The sequence below is a fragment of the Pteropus vampyrus genome, unplaced genomic scaffold (assembly GCF_000151845.1).
Source record: "Pteropus vampyrus isolate Shadow unplaced genomic scaffold, Pvam_2.0 Scaffold5, whole genome shotgun sequence".
In the NCBI taxonomy this organism is placed as follows: Eukaryota; Metazoa; Chordata; class Mammalia; order Chiroptera; family Pteropodidae; genus Pteropus; species Pteropus vampyrus.
The window spans coordinates 3,790,921-3,797,927 of NW_011888786.1; the positions used below are offsets into that span (position 1 = coordinate 3,790,921).

At 34.1% G+C, this 7,007-nt stretch overlaps 1 long non-coding RNA gene across 2 annotated transcripts in view; it reads left to right on the forward strand.

Moving 5' to 3' along the window:
• Positions 1-4,981, forward strand: part of LOC111743681 — a 10,387-nt gene extending 5,406 nt beyond the window's left edge. The window contains exons 3-4 of one of the 2 annotated variants that reach the window (XR_002781831.1): positions 2,984-3,090; positions 4,579-4,981. This is a non-coding gene — a long non-coding RNA (uncharacterized LOC111743681). The remainder of the gene's footprint in view (positions 1-2,983; positions 3,091-4,578) is intronic. The other variant, XR_002781832.1, reaches the window with a different exon arrangement.
• Positions 4,982-7,007: the final 2,026 nt, after the last annotated feature.

Sequence of the window (7,007 nt, forward strand, 5' to 3'; positions counted from 1 at the left end):
AAGATGGTAGGGCAGGATCAAACATATCTTTATAGCAAATATTGAATCAAAAATCCAATAGTATATACTATGTAAAAGCAAAAAAAAAAAAAAAAACCTGGAAACAATATGATTCAGAAAAGTTCTAAATATAAAAACTATGAGGAGACTTAGGTAGAAACAGTATTATGAGATATAAATGTTTTTTACATTCACTTGCCAGTTGAAATAGACAAAGAATAATAATATAGAGAATATATTTTTAACTGGTCATAAAAAGAATCATATAACAGATAAAAAGTAAACGATATTTATTAAAATTCTAACTAGTGGAATTAGTACTTTTGGGCTACTTTGACCAGATGGCCTGATTTCCCACTTCAGCTCTGCCACCTGAATGAGTCTCATAATCTCTCAGTGCCTCAGCATTCTCACTGTAAAATGGAAATTATACTGCTGCCTGCCTTATAGGGTTATTGTATGTGTTAAAGGTTAATAATAAGTAAAGCACCTAGAACATTGTTTGACACTATACGACTGCAAACTTTTATTATTTCCAGTATTCTTTGTCTCAAATAATTATTTCTGTGTTCTACATAAATCTTTTTTGCAATCATTTTCCTTTTTGTGTGTGTGTGGGGGTCTGCATTCTGGAGGGTCTTTACAGCTCTGCTTCAGTGCAAATATATTTCAATTTTGCTATTGCATTTTATTTATCCTTATATTATTTTTACATATTAATCTGATTCTTTTCCATCTCTAATAATTTTATCATATCTCCACATGATATCTTACTCCCAATTTATTAAAAACACATCATCTTGCAAATATTTTAAGATACCAAAGCAATGCTTTCTAAAAGTTTAAATTTTTAAAAAGAAAATGATTATTTCCAGAGTGTCTTATTTTTTTCCATTTTAGGACAATGCAACCTTTTCATAGATTTTCTTAGAAATGAATAGCATAGCTGTGTTCACTTGTGATACATGTTTACAGTCTTCACCTATTCGCAGAGAATAGCTCTACTAATTCTCTAGTATTCTTCAACGTTCAGTCAATGACCAGACTCCCTGCCACCACCCCATTGAATATCTATTCAATTATCAAGAAAAAAAATATGTCAAACACTTACTAATTTGTAGATGCTGCTCTAGATAATGGGAACACATAAAGGCCAAAAATGGTTACTGCTTCTATGGTAGACAGTAGACAAACAATATCTGAATATATAAAATAATGTTAGTACTAAAGCAGGGTAAGGGGCTGGAGAGTTATAGGGAATAGAGTAGAGGGGGAATGTGCTTGGGCAGAGACCTGAATAAAGAAAGGGAAACAGAACTGCAAACAAGTGGGCACACAGCATGACAGGCATATGTGCACGGCCAGTGCAAAGGCGCTAAGGTTGGCCTGGTTGAGGAACAGCAGAAGGCCAGTGTAGCTAGAACAGAAATGCAAACCTAAAACTCATGTGCACAGGCTTTAGTTAAAGTATCGATCTTAAACAAATCCTCGATTGTCCTGAGCTGTTTGTGTTTGAGAGAATATTTTGTTTCTCCCTGCTGTAAGATTCTCTGATTGAACTAGAGTCAAATGCAGTTTGTCTGGACTAAGGTATGTAGAACTCCTTCCACCTTCAGATGGTGTCCAACTTTCTGGGCAAGTGTGTTCTCTATATTCCACAATTAGACACAATGGAGAGAAAAGAGGCAAAGCATTTTTCCAATTTCTTTGCGAGTACATCCTGTTCTGTGTTAGATTGGAACATATGGCATTTGTAGAATTACGTGTTTCTCAGATTATTAACACTCACAGAACTGATAGAAGGTTTGTCCATACTGAACATATGCTCTTCACTAGTTTTTAATACATATATCTGTTGTCAAATTTTGCTTTTTTATATATCTTAGAAAATATTTTAATATTTTATAATTATATAATATACAATATTATTTCATAATGTAATTTTATAATTTTATATAGTATACAATATTATTTCATAATGTAATTTTATAATTTTAGAGAGGGTTTCAAGGAGACACACAAGACTTGTTCACCTGCAAGTTCTGAGGGAAAAGCTTTGGGGAGTAGATGATGGATTTAACTCAATAGACTTTGAAACCTTCCAATTAGAGTTTCTTGGTGTGTAACAACTCAAGGGGAAAGTCAAGTTTGAAAATATAGATCTCTGAGTGCTTTGCATAGGTATGAGAGAGCTTTGCCTATCTTTAAGTCAGAAGAATATCTTTTTCATTTTAATAGTTCCTGTGCTTGGTGAAAGATCTTAGTGACCGGAGATAGCTTTATCTCCTTGAATTTACTCAGCTGACCCCTTCTCATCCTTCAGGACTCAATTTAAATTTTGTGTTCTCATAGAGATCTTCCCTGATCAAACAGTCTACCATTGGACAATCTGTATTTGTTCATCTCATAGTGATCTTTTTGATCTCATAGCACTTATCCTACATGTAATTACATATGGTTTTATCTATTTGTCTCTTTAATATCTGTCTCTACCATGAGAGTGCAAGTTCGCTGCTGACAGGGTCTATATCTATTTTGTCTATCATGGTACACTAAGCCTATCACAATGTTTGCCCCATGTGAAATGTCGATTATTATTTGTGGAAGGAATTAGGAAAAAAAAAAACAAATAAACAAAAATTCTTGATAAATTTGTATTCAATGAGCACATTACAAAAGAAAAGGAGGGAGCAGGAGACCAAGGGAATGGTGGAAGAAAATCACAGTGCCAAGGAAAAAAACACAGAGAAATAAAAGTAGAAGAATGGGAAAAGAACTGGATTTGTTCAACCCAATGTTATGCAGTCCTAGCTTCCTTTTTCGGTGGGAAAATGTCTAAGAAATATAAACTATAGTTAAGAATGAATTTTATATTTCATTACCAAGAAACCTCTAGTTAGCACAAATATTCTTATCATAACAACGGTAGACAAATAACTTCACCTACAGAAATAATATTTCATGCTTCATGTGTATGATTCAGGATGGAGATTTACCGAAGACTCATGTCTTTGAAACTCTGCTTCTATCTAAAGAGGAATTAGTCTTGTTTCCCTAAGAAAGTGGATGGGATCAAAGAGATATAATGAGGTGAGAGGACATTTCAAGTTGTTCAAAGCTTGCTGTGATTAGGGGATTTAGAGAATATAGGTTGTGATAAAAGATAAACTGAGGCATATTAACATTTTGAAGAGTTTATTTGAACAGAAATGTATTAGAATGGGGTAGCACCACACTGAAAGAGGGGAGGAGCACTTCATTTACAGGAGCTGGGGAAAGACTTTTATAGAAAAAAAGGCAGAAGCAAAGGAAATTGTTGATTGGCTACAGCTTAAAGCTTAGTTGGCTGCTTGCGATTGGTTGTCCTTAGGTTTTGATTTTATAATCTTGAGATATTTACAGGCTTAGATTTTGGTTCACTTGTGTAGGCTCCCATGGTATCAGATCCACCTCAGCCCAATGGCTTCCTTGTTTAATTAATTTAACAGTTGAAAGGATTGCATTTTTTAGAGAAAGGAAGAGAGGGAGAGAAAGTAAGAAAGAATTATTATGTTATCATATAAAATATCATCTGGCCAGTAAGCAGGAACTTTTAAGCTCCCTATGGAGTAAACAGGTCAAGGTTTCTCTTACTCTGTTTGAGGAAAGTTGGACAGGGAGAACATTTCCTAAACAAACACAATTTATATTCCTCACTTAAGGGATTCATGCTTGAAAGTTGATAGAAAACAGGAAGCACCGAGAATTTGAAAGGAAAGACAGTTGTTGCAAAATTTCCAGATCTCTCCTACAAGTTCAAGTACTTTAGGGCCTTCAATGCAATTTGAGCCTCCATGAAAAGCTGGTCCCACAGGAAGGAAAGGAATGCAGTCTAAACAAGCAGGTCTCTCTTTGTGAATGGCTCATCCTACGAGAGTAAAGATAGGAGTATTCTAACAACATATTTCTTTTTTTCTATCAGTTACTCAATGAAGATGCCAGGAATGCAGGGATGGTGGAAGAAAGCTCAGCAGACAATTCATATAAATAGCATGTCAGTGTTGGACAAAAGTAGAAAAACATTATCTTACATTTTAGAATATTGAGGAAAGAAACATTGTAAAAGTCAGTCATAATTAGCAGGGTGGGAAATAGCAGAATGAAGAGAGGGTGGCTTCAAGTAGAAAGTGAAGACCTAGCAAACGCATAAAGACATTCTGCCTTCCAGAGAGGGTGAGCCTGAGTCAATCTACTGTCTTCTATAGCCTATGCTGTAAATTGATCTCTTCACATCGACTTTGAAGAATATGGACCTTTATGTTTTGCAATTGCATACAAAATAAGAAATCCCAAGAACAAAGACCTGATTTAGAGTGTTAGAAAAAAGAAGGACATTTCTCACTTGAGATAATTTATTACTATTATTGTTATTTTCACTAATGATAATAACAAAGAGCTTTCCGTTTGCCAAAGGCATGGTTTGATTTAGGACGGAAACTAGAAATTAGGTTTAAATCGCTTGAAAACAAGAAGTATAATAATACTCATTTCGGGACCTACTTGACAAATTCCAGGCACTCTTTCCTTTCTCTGTTTCAGGACGGAGAGGGGGATTTTTGGCTTTCCTGAGTTTTCAGCTTCTAAAAGAGATAGGAGCAAACCTGCCAGAAGAAACAGAAGGATTATGACTCACAACACGGCTCATGTGGTTTGGTGGTGAGGACTAAGGTTTGATTGACAGCATTTCCTTCACAGATTCCTTTACTGGGGTGTGAAATGGCAAGACTTCAAACTTCGTCTTACTTGTCTGGTGACAATTATTTCCTCAGAATATTTTCTTTATATAGTTATTTTAGCACAACAGATTACTACAAATTTAAACCCAGGAAATCAGAAATCTCTAAAAAGAGAATTGCTTCAGCAATTCATGGAAAAGCCAAGCCTCCAGGGTACGATTTATGTAAACAGAGATTGTGAGTAATAAACTCATGTTAATTGACAATTATGATATCGAGTATTCCTGGTGTAGCCTCTTAATTACATTAGAAACAACATTTATATACCCTTAAAGTCCAATAATTGCACTAAAGGTTTAGCTAGAGTTCTAGTTTCCTTGGCAGATAAAGGAGACTCTGACCTCTGCTCTTAGTGAGATGGTGGTTCTTTCATAAAAATCTACTACTTAAAAAAAAAAAAAATCTCTTTAGTTCTTCTATCAGTTTAATTTTATTATTTTTTTAAAAAAGATCTTTGCTATTTAAGGCAAGCTAATAGAGTATTGCTCTTTCTAGCAGTTTATGAATTCCAGGTAAGGACCCCTTACCACCTTTTTTAACTTTATAGATTACATAGGAGAGTGACCTGTAGGATCTTCAGCAGGAGTGATGATGACCTTAGTAAAGGGCTAGAATGTTACATATTTAACAAAAGCGTGAACAACTGCCATCTGGAAAATATTGTTCTGGTGCTGCCGTGACAGCTACAAAGATCATATGGATCAGAAACATTGCTTACAAGCTTATCGTTGGTAATGGAGATGAAATGTGTACATAAATAACTCTAATAGTAGTCAGAATGAATATAAAACCACCCTAAACAAACCCACTATGAGAATATAAATCAGAATATGAGTTACACGGGAAAATAGCAGCTATACAGAAGTTAAAGCGAGGACCATTTCTTCCTCTTACAGAAAATAGAAACTTTTTATGAAGGACATGACGAGTTCTACATAGAAAGACAGGATGTAAATTTGAGAAGAAACAATAAGAGATCTTTTGGAGATAAGCAAGAACTCAGGCAAAAAAGATAAGCAAGAAATTATAGGATTTCTTCTGATAAATGCCTAGAAGTGAAATTGCTGGGTCATAAAGCAGTTCCATTTTTTAATTTTTAAAAAAATTTTTGAGGAGCTTCCATTCTGTTTTCTATAGTGACTACACCAATGTGTCATCTCACCAACCATCACCAGGACTTTTAGCACAGGTTTCTAGGGTCATAGAACACATCCTCACAGAGGGCAGTAGTAACTGGATTGTGGAAATTTGGGGATGCATGTGAAGAATTAGGAGTATTGAGTGAAACTTCTATAAAAGAGACTATATGAGGTCTTTCATGTGATTAGAAGTGGACATCTGGAATATTCAATAAGTAATCTGTCAAGATAGATTTTGGTGGTTAGAAACTGACAAGTGTACCAGCTCAGAGATCTCTGTCATGGAACTTACATAACAGTAGCAATGGAACAAATTAAAATTGGCAGACACAAATATCCAAGGGAAAAATGCTATGAATTTTTTATTTAAGGTAAAATTTCTCAATGGCTGTTCTGCTAAATGCTAATTAAAAACGCTACATCTAAAAGAATTCTCTGGTAAAATGTGTTGAGTAGATGATAAATTATTCAGTTTTGAGATCTTTCAGAGCCTTTATTTCATTGACTTGCATTGTGAGTCTCAAGAGAATTAGATCGTAAATGATATCTAAAGACTAAAAATAATAATAATTATGGCGATTTTAACAACACAGTGTTAAGCAGTGTGCCAAACTGTATGGATTTTCTCATTTAAACCTATTAATGGCTCTATGAAGTGGGTATTATTATTATTATGCTCATTTTACAAATAAAGAACTCCAAATATAGATAGCTTAATATCTTGCATAAAGTCACATGGTTCATATGTAGTAAAACTGAAGTTTGAACACAGACAGTAGATTCCAAACCTACACTCTTAACCATGATGATATAATTACTACCAACCTATTCATATATTTGATTTTTAAAAGTATGTCATGTCTAATAACTTTTATTAAAAATGCAAAAAGTAGAAACTCACTAAATGTTCCAAAATTGTGGAATTAATACATCCTTTTTATGAAATAGTATTTGTAGCCATAAACAACTATATTTTCAAACATTGGTCACGATACCTATTACCAAGTACAGTAGTAAGTGGAAAATATAGTACATGCAATATATAGTAAGACCTTATATCTGATTACATACAAATTAAGTGAAAGAAAAAAAA